The sequence below is a fragment of the Schistocerca americana genome, chromosome 2 (genome assembly GCF_021461395.2).
Source record: "Schistocerca americana isolate TAMUIC-IGC-003095 chromosome 2, iqSchAmer2.1, whole genome shotgun sequence".
Classification (NCBI taxonomy): domain Eukaryota; kingdom Metazoa; phylum Arthropoda; class Insecta; order Orthoptera; family Acrididae; genus Schistocerca; species Schistocerca americana.
This window is the reverse complement of record NC_060120.1, coordinates 791,761,429-791,775,227: the sequence shown is the minus strand read 5'-3', so window position 1 is coordinate 791,775,227 and position 13,799 is coordinate 791,761,429. Positions and strand designations below refer to the sequence as shown.

Sequence of the window (13,799 nt, the reverse complement as noted above, 5' to 3'; positions counted from 1 at the left end):
CTGTGGCACTGTGTCCCCTATTTCGCGATAATACAAAACAAGCTGCCCTTCTTTGCACTTTTTCGATGTCATCCATCAGTCCCACCTGATGCGGATCCCACACCGCACAGCATTACTCCAGAATAGGGCGGACAACCATGGTCTAAGCAGTCTCTTTAGTAGACCTGTTGCACCTAATAAGTGTTCTACCAATGAATCGCAGTCTTTGGTTTGCTCTACCCACAACATTATCTATGTGATCGTTACAATTTAGGGTATTTGTAATTGTAATTCCTAAGTACTTAGTTGAATTTACAGCCCTCAGATTTGTGTGACTTATCGCGTAATCGAAATTTAGTAAATTTCTTTTAGTACTCATGTGAATAATTTCACATTTTTCTTTATTCAGGCTCAACTGACACTTTTTGCACCATACAGATATCTTATCTAAATCGTTTTGCAATTCGTATTGGTCATTTCATGACTTTTCAAGACGGTAAATGACAGCATCATCTGCAAACAATCTAAGACGGCTACTGAGATTGTCTCCCACGTCGTTAATATAGATCAGGAACAATAGAGGGCCTGTAACACTTCCTTGGGGAACGCCGGATATTACTTCTGTTTTACTCGATGACTTTCCGTCTATTACTTCGAACTGTGACCTTCCTGACAGGAAATTACGAATCCACTCGCACAACTGAGGCGATATTCCATAGGCACGCAGCTTGATTAGAAGACGCTTGTGAGGAACGGTATCGAAAGCCTTCTGTAAATCTAAAAATATGGAATCAATTTGACATCCCCTGTCGAAAGCACTCGTTACTTTGAGTATAAAGAGCTAATTGTTTCGCGAGAACGATATTTCCTGAATCCGTGATGACTATGTGTCAATAAGTCGTTTTCTTTGAGGTACTTCATAATCTTCGAATACAGTATACGTTCCAAAACACCTACTGCAAATCGACGTTAGTGATATGGGACTGTAATTCAAAGGATTACTCCTACTTCCCTTTTTGGGTATTGGTGTGACTTGAGCAATTTTCCAGTCTTTAGGTAGGGATCTTTCTGTGAGCGAGCGGTTGTATATAATTGCTAAATATGGAGCTATTGTATCATGAGACGAAAAAGCAAAAGTCGGTGCCTATAAGGACATGGGACTCTCTAATCGTCATGAAGTAACATATGAGTAACATATGTCATCGATTTCAGATGGGATAACATTATCTTCAGTGATGAGAAAAAGTTTAATTTAGGTGGGCCGGATGGATTTCAATACTTTTGGCATGATATGAGAATAGAGCAATGATTCACAATGTGAACAAATTTTGGTGGTGGAAGTGTTATGATTCTGGCAACTAAGTGTAAAACACGCACTGCTTGGCTGAACTCTATAATGAACTCTAACATGTACTCTGAGATGCTAGAGACAGAATTGATTAGTATGTATGAGGACCTAGGGAACGAAAATCTAATGTTCCATTAAGATGCATCTGCGCGTTTTTCTGCTACAACCCAAAATGGATTGAAGATAAAGACATAGATGTCTTGCTATTGTCTTCACGAATCCCGGAAATGAATGCCGACGAAAAACCATTGGGAAATACTTGCAAGGCGATTTGAGACCGTATATGAGCTGAAAAGCGCAAAATGAGAAGACTGGGAGAAAAATTCACTGCAATAACTACAAAGTCGAACGAAAACAATGCCGAAAAGAATTTTTGAAGTTATTAGGAAGGAAGGAGATTGGACAAAGTACTAAAAATTCAATAACACAACTGGATAGTGAGTATATCAGTTTGGATCCAGGAAATGCAAACGCCTTACTTTGTTACGTGTGTTATGAAGGAAACTTTGTAATTCTGTCATGATTGTTTATGTCTTATATGTATTTACTGCTTTCGTTAAAGAATTCGATATTACATTACTACTTTCGCAGGGACTCTGACTTTCACCGGTTTCCGCTATTGTAGTGCAAAAATATGACGATCAATCAAGGGACCTTTTGTTAACAATGTACTGAGTTTCATCTTGTCTTATTTAACGTTAATTGAACTACCCTGAACTGGAGTATATATTCGTTATCGCTACGTTGTTCACCTCGCTTTTAGTTCTTTCGTATAACACACACTCGCACACACACACAAACACACACACACACTCGCGCACACACACACACACACACACACACACACACACACACACACAAGCACGCACACACACGAGCGCAGGCGTTGACGCACGCTCGTGGATGAAGCAAGAGCGGGGCCAAACGTAGCATCGCCAATAGCAGTCCATAGCCTGGCGTCTAATTACTATACAAAAACTTTTCTGAAACGACGTTTCAGATAAAAAGTTTCCCCTGTGAAGGGGACCAGCAAGACTGCTATTAGCTGAGGCTCCTCCACATTTAATTTTGCGGAATACGAAAGATAAAGTTCAAACGATAGACTGTAAAAATTTTACCTCGTTATATTCAGAATAGCTCCAAAATTTAGTGGGGCGTCTTCACAAATCCAAAGTGTAACATCAGCTGTACTCGTCTTTTACTTTATAACATTTATAGTCACGCTTATCAATATAATTATTAACAGATGGATATTCTGCTGATGTGCGTTAGTCTGTGTCAGACATGACTCTAATCAGCAGCATATCGCAGTAATGAAGTCGTTCAGATACTGGAGACGTACTCGGGAGAGCAACTTTCAAAATGCCATTGAAGAGACGCTGACAGAAGTTGTCAGGTTTCATCTCAGTCACATCTTAGAAAGCAGAGGTAGTTGTTTTCAATATGAACGATGGCTTTCTCAGTCCTCATCTGCAGGCACCGCCGTGATGCTTCTGAATGATTTTTGAATCGGTAATGAAAAATGGAAATAATAGGAACTAGAAGGCACTCCAGTTAACATACATCTAGATAAAAACAGATAGAATAAGTAAAACCGAGCGAGGTGGTGCAGTGGTTAGCACACTGGACTCGCATTCGGGAGGACGACGGTTCAATCCCGTCTCCGGCCATCCTGATTTAGGTTTTCCGTGATTTCCCTAAATCGTTTCAGGCAAATGCCGGGATGGTTCCTTTGAAAGGGCACGGCCGATTTCCTTCCCCATCCTTCCCTAACCCGAGCTTGCGCTCCGTCTCTAATGACCTCGTTGTCGACGGGACGTTAAACACCACTAACCTAACCTAATAAGTAAAATCCTTTCTGTATTGAGAAGTTTAATGACATGGAACGGAGGCTGTACTGGATAAATAAGGAGGATGATATCTATGAGAAGGAGAGCGTTTCAAAAGGTGAAACACTTACTAACATCTAGAAGAATTCCATTGGTGTTGAGGAAGAGATTTGCCAAATGATGTGTCTGGAGTGTAGTGTAATACTATAGCGAAGCATAGACAGTTAAAAAGAAAATAGAAAGATATTCAAAGAGTTTTCAGATGTGCGTAGTGATTGGAATGCTTAAGGCGAAGTGGCCCGACAGGCATAAGCAGAAGAATTGATGATGGAAATAAGGGAACAAAGAACATTATTGAAATCAATCAGAAAGAGGAAAAAAATCTTGGCTGGGGCATATTCTGTGTAGGAATTGCTTGCAGAAAGGATTATAAAGGAAACATGGAAGCAATAAGACAAAGAGGTAGAAAGATAATTGGAATGATGACTGACGTAAGAGATGAAGGAAGATGCTCAGAACAGGACCAGTTGAAACCTGTCGTAAGACATGTACATTAAGGAAGAAGAAGAAAAAGAATAAAGAAACTACATAGCATCTTCATTTTCTTTTCGTCCGCGAATAGACAAAACGTTTTCTTTCTTGTTTTCTCCTCGATACCTTTGGGTACCAAAATGTCGTCATCAGTGGATTTCCTCTATAAATTTTTAATGTAGTACAGTATTAACCTAATAAGCTTTACTCCTCGACAAATACACGCCCATAACCTTTTGTTCTTGTTGCGACTCTTCGAACTATCCCGTCGTACTTGGTTATACGATTGTCAGGTCTGTCATCGTTTCCAGTTTAGTAAATCCCACAGGAATTAAGTGTTCTATATCGTTGGGCGGTTGTCACTGGCTACTGCTGGAAACTAACAGTGCGTCACATTAACAAAGCCAAAGAGTGCACACAACGACCAGTATCATCATAACGCGGAAAGGTCACTACATGAGCAGAACAGGAATCGAAATTAGTCCGCTCTTTTTCGTATAAAATTTACAGTTAAAATTTGTTCGTATCCAACAATGATACATCCAATGATACCAAACCCAGCCGCCCGCCCCACCCTGTATGTGGGGCCGGGAGTACAACTTTAAAATCTTAAACGGGAAAGCCCATTTTTATTGTAGATTCAGGTTCGACGGAAAAATGCCTTAGTTATGTCTGAGTGTTTTACGCTACGCAGCAGATGGCGCTGTAATCAGAAAATTGTAGATGAGAAGAAAATAGTATTTTTAAAATGCTATCCAATGACACTGGCATTAACTCTCCCCCTCCACATTGCGAGGGTAGGACAGACAATCATTTCATAATTTTTAATGGGAATGCACTGCCTGTTATGATAAGTCGTAGTTTGCTACATGGCCACAGTGGCGCGTCGAGCAATCCACCTTAAGTTTTGTCGGAGGAATATGTCGCTGAGAATGGGATTTCCCATTAAAAGTCGTGAAATAATTGCCCGTCCTATCCTCACAGCGTGGATGTGGGGGGGGGGGGGGGGGGGGGGGGGGAGGGAGGTGTCATTGGATAGCATTTGGAAACGTATGGTTTCCACCCACTTAGATTTTTCCTATTAGAACGTCGTCTGTCATGAAACGAAAGAAAAACGGGTGGCCGGTAGAGTTCGGTATCATTGGATGTGCCCCTTCCCAGACAAACTAATTTTAACTGTAAGTTATTTGGATCCGATATGTAGTTTTCGAGATGTTTCAACGTCTTCAGATAAACTGAACACCCTGTACACATGGTGTTTCAAGGTCTTTGCACCAAACGTCTAGATCACGTCATGACAAATAACTTTCGTTTGCTTTGACTCTTCCCAGCGATGATAGGCGTCCTTCAGTATTCGCCGGCCCTGAGACGGCGAGATTTCACCGAATTGACAGGGTCTGCTAACCAGGTGTGCAGTATTCTACCTATACTAGTAAACTGGTACAGTGATTTTCAGCAATAAAAGCTAAACAGTGAGTGTCTCTAAGGGGAGACAGATATTTTACAAGCGAGTGAGTAACTTCAATTTTTCTAGTCTTAACCCCTTTCATACAGAGCAGATGACTACACGAGGCTTACGCACATCGCAGAGTGCCTGCGCGCTGCCGCCATTAAGGGGCCTAACCAGTAGAATAAAAGCGCCTGCGGTCGACGGTAAGTGTGGAATCCTTGGTCTCCCATGATGTGATCTGTCCTCGTAGATGTTTCCTGCAAAAACTTTGAAACACCCTGCATAGACATGATCTGCCTTCGTACATCCAAGAACAAGTTCTCTTTGCTGCCAATGCAACTGCTATAATCAAGACATCGACATTTGAAAATATGAATAAAATGTTCTTCAACATTAGAACTCGCTCTCTGCAAATGGACTGTCTATGGACTCAGGTAATAGACAGTATATGAAGTTCTGCATTACACAAGGCGCGACTAAGTCGTTGGAAATATTGCGTGAGAGAATATAAGTAAATGAAATGCAATATTCCAAATTCTCGTGTGTTCATATGGATAAGAACTTAAACTAGAAATTACATGTTACAGGTCTTCTGATAACAGCAAAGCCTGGAGACGAAAATGTTAAAAAGTAGACTTACTTATCCCTTTTTCCTTCAGTAATGTCTTACGGAATCATACTGCGCGACAACTCGTCATTGACAAAGGAAGTATTTGTTTCATGTGGTCTATGTGGTGCGCACTCTATAGCCTCATGTAGACAATTTGTTAAACAGCTGCACACAGTGAGAATACTCTCACAGAATATTTTCTCCCTCCTAATGTATGTTGCAATAATCAGTCGCAGTTCGAAAACAAAAGTACCATTAAAAATATAGTACTGGAAGGTGAACTAACAAACATCATCCATCGCTTAGCCTCCGTGTGGCGTATAAAAGTATGTGGTAGTCAGCCATAACAGTCTTTGAGCATTTACGCACTGATGTAAATAATCTAAAAAATAATAAAACTAACGACAAATACAAAATGAAAGCGTATTGTCTTTGTAACTTCATTTATTACGTGAGTATGTTGCCGTATTTTTCACTGGTAAACTGACCAGCTCCACATTATAATGAGCGCTTGCAATTATACATGCTAATGGCGAACGAATTAATTAACCAACAGCCAATTTTTGATTTTGTTTACCCGTTCCAATACATACTTTCGCGATGTTGATGGTGTTTCAGTACGTGTGACGAATGTGGATTCTATCAGCTTATCTCTTCGTATGTTATGCTTCATTAACGTGGTCTACACTTGATGAAAGGCAATCCAACAATCCACTCCATGACAGTAACCGGAGTCCTGCGTCTCTCGTCATCTGACACGCAAACGGTGGTCTCCTTCATTCTGGGAAGTTTCCACACCAGTCTTCAGGTAGTTTGGCACGTCTGGAGTCATCAGCAGAAGGTGAGCATAGTCTTCTGGTCGGCTGTCACTTCAGACCCTGCTGGTGTGCTGCCTGACTTTCCCCAATCCGTGGCATACACTGCATAAACTCTGGTCTTGGAATGCACACCAAGCTGGAACCGCTGCTACTATTCAGGAACTTACGACTCGAGACTCCTGGTACACCCTGGGTACAACGTCCCTTCGAACCAGGTGCTGAAGTTAGTGAGCCGGCACCAGGAAGCTTGCTGTGTTTTGTTGCTGACTTCTCAATGACGCAGTGCTGTTGAACACAACCGGGCTCCACGTCCTCTTCCTGTCGGCAGATCCAGATATTTTTGTAGCTCCTCCCATTTTTATGTCTTTTCTAACCTTTTCTGCACTTCTCATTCTTCTCCGTGCCATATTGTTACCTCCAAGCTGCAGTTTCTGAAACAGACCGTCTCTTCATTGCCTGTGATATTTTGGTCGATGCGTTGCATCACTTTGTGTTCACGTGTTCCTGTTCACAAATGCGTTTGCTTTCACTCTTTTTACTGTATATGCAAAAGTAATTTGGCTACGAGCAGTAGTCAATCAGCAAGTTGTTCGTCTACTCACAAGAAATTAAATTACTAATTTTCACATGTTCTCTGTCGTCTGGTAGAAGACTATATACTCTTCTTGTTGAACTGCATGTGTTGGTCTTTATTTATCATATATATATATATATATATATATATATATATATATTTGGCCCTCTCCTGCCAGTAAATACTTGACCAGCTATGCCGCGCAAACTGCACTGATCAAGTAAAAATTCATCACTGGCACCTTTTATTAACTTCAAGAATGGACGAGATAAGCTTGATGACTTGCTTTCATGTGTACCTTTTGGGAGTGTTACAAAACATCAGTCGGTGAAGGCGGTTCAAGCATTTACCTCCCGTTAAGACACTTTTAAATGTACTTCCTTTCGAAGGACACGTTCATTTTATGAACTAGGTTTGTCATTCTTCAGTGGGATCGGTTCACTGGTTTGTCACAAGACACCGAGAACTGTTCTCACAAACAAAGCCATCTGTCTTATATACGGAAATACAATGTTTAACACGGCGTACAATAACAAATGCAAATATTCAACATGTAAGAGGTAAACTTGCACTGTTTGAGTAAGTTCTTGGATCAAAGTATCAGCTCACGTTTGACACTATTACGAAAAGTTGATTAAATGAGATACGTGTTACGTTTTTGGCCGATCATTGCTTGCTTACTTTCGAATTACGACTTCAAAGCATTCTCTGGTTGTTGTTGGTTTTGTTTTTGTCTTCGTCCCAAAGACTGTTAATACAGCTCTTCTCTCTACTCTGTCCCATGCAAGGTTCTTCATCTCCGAATAGCTATTACAACTTACACCTATTTGAATCTGTTAACAGTATTCATCTCTTGGCCTCTCTCTACAATTTTTACCCACCACATATCCCTTCATTACGAATCCTTGATGTCTCAAAATGTGTCCTAGCAATAGATCCCTTCTTTTAGTAATGTTATGCCACAAATTTCTTTTCTCTCCAGCTCACTCAACTGCTTCCTCTTTAATCACGTGATCCACCCATAACTTCAGCATTGTTCTGTAATATAAAATTTCTAAGGCTTCAATTCTCTTCTTGTCTGAAATCCTTGTCTTTCACGTTTCACTTACGTACAGGGCTGCACTCCAGACGAGTGCCTTCATAACAGACTTCCTAACACTTAAATCTATAGTCGATGATAAGAAATTTCTCTTCTTCAGAAATGCATTTCTTATCTTTGCCAGTGTACATTTTACATCCTCTGCACTCCAGCCATCTTCAGTTATTTTACTGCTCAAAACGTAAAACTCGTCTATTACTTTGTGTGTCTCATTTCAAAATCTAATTCGCTCAGCATCGCCTGATTTAATTGGACTTCTTTCCATCACCCTTGTCTTGCTTTTGTTAATGTTAATCTCACATCCTCCTTTCAGGACACTGTCCATTCCGTTCAACTGCACTTCCCATGCACTTCCTTTGGTGTCTATGACAAAATTACAATGTCATCGGCAAACCTCAAAGTTTTTAAATCTTCTCCATGACCTGTAATTACTTCTTTCAATTTTTCTTCGGTTTCCTTGACTGCTTGCTTAATGTACAGATTGAATAAACATCGGGCATAGACTGCAGCTCTCTCTCATTCCTTTCTCAACCATTCCTTCTCTTTTATGCCCTTCGACTCTTGCATCAGCTGTCTAGTTTATAACCCTTCACTCCCTATATTTTTCCCTACTAGCTTCAAACTTCGAAGAGTGTATTACTGTCAACACCGTCGAAAACTTTCTGTAAGTCTACAAATTCCATGAATATAGGTCTGCCTTTCCTTAACCTAAGATACATCTTAGAGTCAGTATCGCCATTCTCTGGCAACCTTGCTGCGCAGGGGACATTCTGCTAGACCATGGGATGAGTGATTTATTATTACAGAATGCTCACTCCCTACTATCGTCTGGTTGCTGCTGTCTTGAGTACGTAATCGTTATCGAGACAGCAGATGCTGTCTTTCAGCTTTTCACTGAATGTAATGTAATAGCTAAATTTCATGTAGTTATACCCGTATTAGTCGGGGAAACAGATAATTACTTATAGCTTACAATGCAGAACTAAATTAAGTAAGACAGCCCCTCATTTGTACGTATTAACTCGGATTCAGAATCCCGTTGAAAAATTCCTCGATTCGCTTTGGACTTAATAATATCATTTGGTCGTTTATGTCGCCTTTGTAGGATGGTCACGTTCAGTGTAAATGTAGTGTGTTCGGTTGACATTCGTATCCACTGAATGGTTCTACTAGTTAATTGGGTGTTAGCAGATGTATACACGCTCCCTCCTTCGAATTTTTCGATTTTTTCATTGTATAGTGATAAAGTATTTGAAACTGTAGAATGTGTACGCCTTTGGTCGCCAGAACATATGATATCTTATTTTATTACAAGTTAATCCATCATGATCATCTTCATACAGATCTGTGTTGAAAAAATGGTATAAAAGCCATGTATAAATATTTTTTTACTAACACAGACCCCTCTGAAAATGATAATAATTGTTCTTGACCAATAATCAAGTTAAATATAAAAAGATCTTGCTACCAGAAAGTGATGCAAATTCTGCACTCTCCTCTATAACCAGCAGTGAGGTCATTGTTTTTCGTAATTAGTGGAGTTTTATACAGTGTATAGGCCGATTTATATAAGGAATGATTCTTAAAACGTTTAAAAACTACAGAAGTGACGTAGACGGCGCTGAGATAAATAATTTAGTACAAGATATATGGGGAAATACGCCAGAAGCGGATGACAGATCTTGAATATGTGACGTCACCAGACACCTCGCTACACGCGCAGCGGTAGAGGCTGTCAGTCTGTCGCACCTTATCATCCCAACCCAAGGCAAGTGGTCGCGCGGTGTGGTTCCCGGTCTACGTGCGCGACTTTTAGCGCGTGGGGCTCAGGGTCCAAGTATTGCGTCCGGCAGGCAGTACTTTTTTTGCACTGCGTTAGACAATTATGCATTTACGTTAAGGTAATAATTATTCTTTTATTTATCGGTCTGGCGGTTTTCTCTGCTTAATTGCTCAATACAGTACAACGAAAACCTACCGCATTGCGTCACAAGTAAATAAATGTAAGCTTCCGAATAACATCGCTACCAGTAAACGACGTACGTGCTCTTCACTGAATAAATTCTGCAAACAAAAGAAAAAAAAGAGATAAAAGGGAAGAAACCTAAAATAATAACAGATTTTGCTTGGTCGGCCGAAGTGGCCGTGCGGTTAAAGGCGCTGCAGTCTGGAACCGCAAGACCGCTACGGTCGCAGGTTCGAATCCTGCCTCGGGCATGGATGTTTGTGATGTCCTTAGGTTAGTTAGGTTTAACTAGTTCTAAGTTCTAGGGGACTAATGACCTCAGCAGTTGAGTCCCATAGTGCTCAGAGCCATTTGAACCATTTTAGATTTTGCTTGGTGACAGCGAGGATAATAACCCTGTAACTTTTACGTTTGCAACAGATCACATTTTCGAAAGGTGACCGATAACAGAGTGGCTTAGAGGAGCGATGTGTAGCACTGCCCCCTACCAGCGAGGATCGGGTCGACAAGCCCAATGGCTGCACGTGATTCAAATGGCTCTGAGCACTATGGGACTCAACTGCTGTGGTCATCAGTCCCCTAGAACTTAGAACTACTTAAACCTAACTAACCTAAGGACATCACACACACCCATGCCCGAGGCAGGATTCGAACCTTCGACCGTAGCAGCAGCGCGGCTCCGGACTGGAGCGCCTAGAACCGCACGGCCGGCCGGCAGGCTGCACGTGAGGTGAGGTTCGATGTTCGATGTTTGTCATCCGCTTTTGGTATATTTCCTAATATTTGCTGCCCCATGTGCCTTATATTAAATTACTTGTCTCAGCGTCATGTACTTCACCTCGGGATTTTCTAAACGTTAGTAAGAATACTGCTGCATAATGGATGATAAATCGCCAGTCCAGTGACTCATTTTATTCATGAAAAGTTAACAAGCGTTAGACATTACAACGTCCTTTTTCATGCTCTGCAAGGTGCATCGATCAATCCCCCTCTCTCCTCCTGAACTTGAATGTGGAGTTTCTGGAACCGTGTCGTTTTATGTATGTGTGTGAAATGTTATAGGTCTTAACTGCTAAGGTCATCAGTCCCTAAGCTTACACACTACTTAACCTAAATTATCCTAAGGACAACACACACACCCATGCCCGAGGGAGGACTCGAACCTCCGCCGGGACCAGCCGCACAGTCCATGACTGCAGCGCCTTAGACCGCTCGGCTTTTTTTGTATGTTTTGTCAGTATTTGTATGTGTATATGTGTTGAGTCCATGTTCAATACTCCAGTCCTCCTTCACCGTCACCACCTCAGTATGGGCTCGATCTTTGTCATATGAACACTTAAGCGTATTTGTTTAAAATTCTGCTTAATCTATAACGGAGTGAACGAAACCACCTTGCCAGCCTAAAACCAAGAGGAATAGTTCAGAATTTTAGGAGAGGAGACAGCACGTGTTAATAAAAGCGAGAGTGGTAGTAGTGAGGACGCGTAAATAACGTGCCGCCCGTCATTTTGGGCGCTCGCGGCGAGTTAGACGGCTGTGGGGGCAGAGCGCGCGCGGCCGGACAGGTTGGGAAAGGCTCTGCGCGCCGCGAGCAGAGGACTCACCGGAGCGGCCGTCGTGCGCGGTCGGGCGCGCTCGGCTGCAGTCGGCTCTGGCGGGGCGCGCGCGGCCGCTCTCGGTGGTTCGGTTCCAGTCCGGAGCAGGAGGCGGCGATGGCCGCGGCCTCCCACAACGACAAGTTCGCGACGCTCGCCTCGCTCTACGAGCTCGAGCACAAGAAACGGCGGCGCCGGAAGGCGGCGGTGGGGGCGGCGCGGCCGCAGCAGCGCGAGTCCGGCGCGGGGCTGCTGCGGGCGCTGAGCGCGTGGTCGTTGCCGCTGGCGGCGGGCGCGCGCCGCCACGACGCCGACCGCGACGCCGGGGGCGCGTGCGTGGGCCGCGCAGCGCGCTGCGCGCTGCACATCGTGTGCGCCGCGGGCGCGGGGGCGGGGTCGCTGCCCTTGCCGCCGCCCCCTCCGCCGCCGCCACGCCGCCGGCCGCCGCCCCTGCCGCCCCCGCCGCCCCGGCTGCCACCCTCGGCCGCCCCCGGCGACCGCCGCCGGCTGTCGTCGCCGCCGCTGCACGTGTCTGTCACGTACTGCCGGCGCGTGCGCCTGCGCTCCTTCTCGCACCTGCTGGACGAGATGGCCCCCCGCGGGGGTCACGACGCACCGGTAAGTGGCCACGTGACACCCGCGACACCCCCGCCCCGCCCCCACCGCCGCGCGGCTCGGGTGTCGTCGTCAGCTGACCGTGGCGGCTGGCGCGCTCGCTGCCCCTCACTCGAGCCCTCCCTGCGTGTGCCACGCCAGACCGCAGCACCGTATGCGCTGCGACTATTTGATCTTTTACGGTTTTTAGTTCAGTCTTCAACTTACTCGTTTTGGTACCCAAAACTAGATAGAAAGACAGACTAATCTCTATAAACAGGAGCGACAGACCAAATTAAGCAGAAGATAATGATAATGATGACGACGATATTTGTGGTTTCTATTCCCTCCTTAACATCGTCGATCCTTTTAACAACGCTTAATTTATTGTGAAGATGCTAGCGCATCCTGTGTAGCATACACAGTAGTGGAAATCAGGACGAAGGCATGGATATTAGTAGTAAAATTAATATTGTCGGTTGGAATAGCTGTGCACAGTATATAAGCAGTGAAATGAACTCCAGTATACTGATAAACGCAGTTAAATCGTATCGCACTTGGTGTTATTACTACAGTATATAACAAGACATCAACGATTCAGATGGTAGAGGGTAACATGATTGACTGTCCATTCATACAGTACAACAAGTGTTTAAATACAGCTGTTAGGACTATCAAAATACAAAACTGATTAAAAAGTCCAGTAGTTCGCTGTAATTGTATCTATTTAAGTCGATTAGAGGCCCACACAACCGGTTTCGGAACTTTTAAATTGTATCTTCTGGTGTACAGAAATGCTATGTCAATGGTATATAGACTTATTACAGAATGCCACAGAGTAACATTTGGCGTGGCTGGGGAAACTTCACAGCCTTCCTCAGCCGAAAAACACCATCATGGATACTGAATGGACGCTTCGTGATAAAATCACGAGCTGTCGTCACTTTACCGATTAAAATATGTTCCTGTGAGTTTGCGTCAATCAACAGACGATGTCCCTCGCAAACGGGGAAGTATTGGGTCCGGTAGTTGACACGCTTTTGTGTGGTTGTCACCGCCATCATATTAATCGTATCGGCTGACAACAAATGGAACGAGGCGCCCAGTATGTTGTCGGAGCGTGTGCCACCCTGGAACTGCAGGTAGAGGATGGAACTCGGTATAGAGGCAGTGGGCTCTGTGCAGTGTTCTTGTGTGCGTACGTGCCTTTCCTGCAGCCAGGAAACGTAGTGACAACGCGTACTGTGTATGTAAACCACGACTGCGACATTGCCAAGCGAAAAACGTTTATGATATGATGAAAAATCAATCGTGGGTGCGCAGGAGGAAATCTGACTCTAATCATCAAACGGCCAAGTGGTATAACCGTTCAAGTGCAGCGATTTACAGTTTCGTTAGATACGGCG

The 13,799-nt window shown here is 43.6% G+C and overlaps 1 protein-coding gene and 1 non-coding gene across 2 annotated transcripts in view; both read left to right on the top strand.

The window, feature by feature from the left end:
- LOC124594436 overlaps positions 1 to 13,799 on the top strand; it is an 822,371-nt gene that overhangs the window by 491,340 nt on the left and 317,232 nt on the right. The gene's annotated exons all lie outside the window — the stretch shown is intronic.
- Positions 2,925 to 2,997, top strand: Trnaa-cgc. The gene has a single exon. It is a non-coding gene; the product is annotated as a tRNA-Ala (tRNA).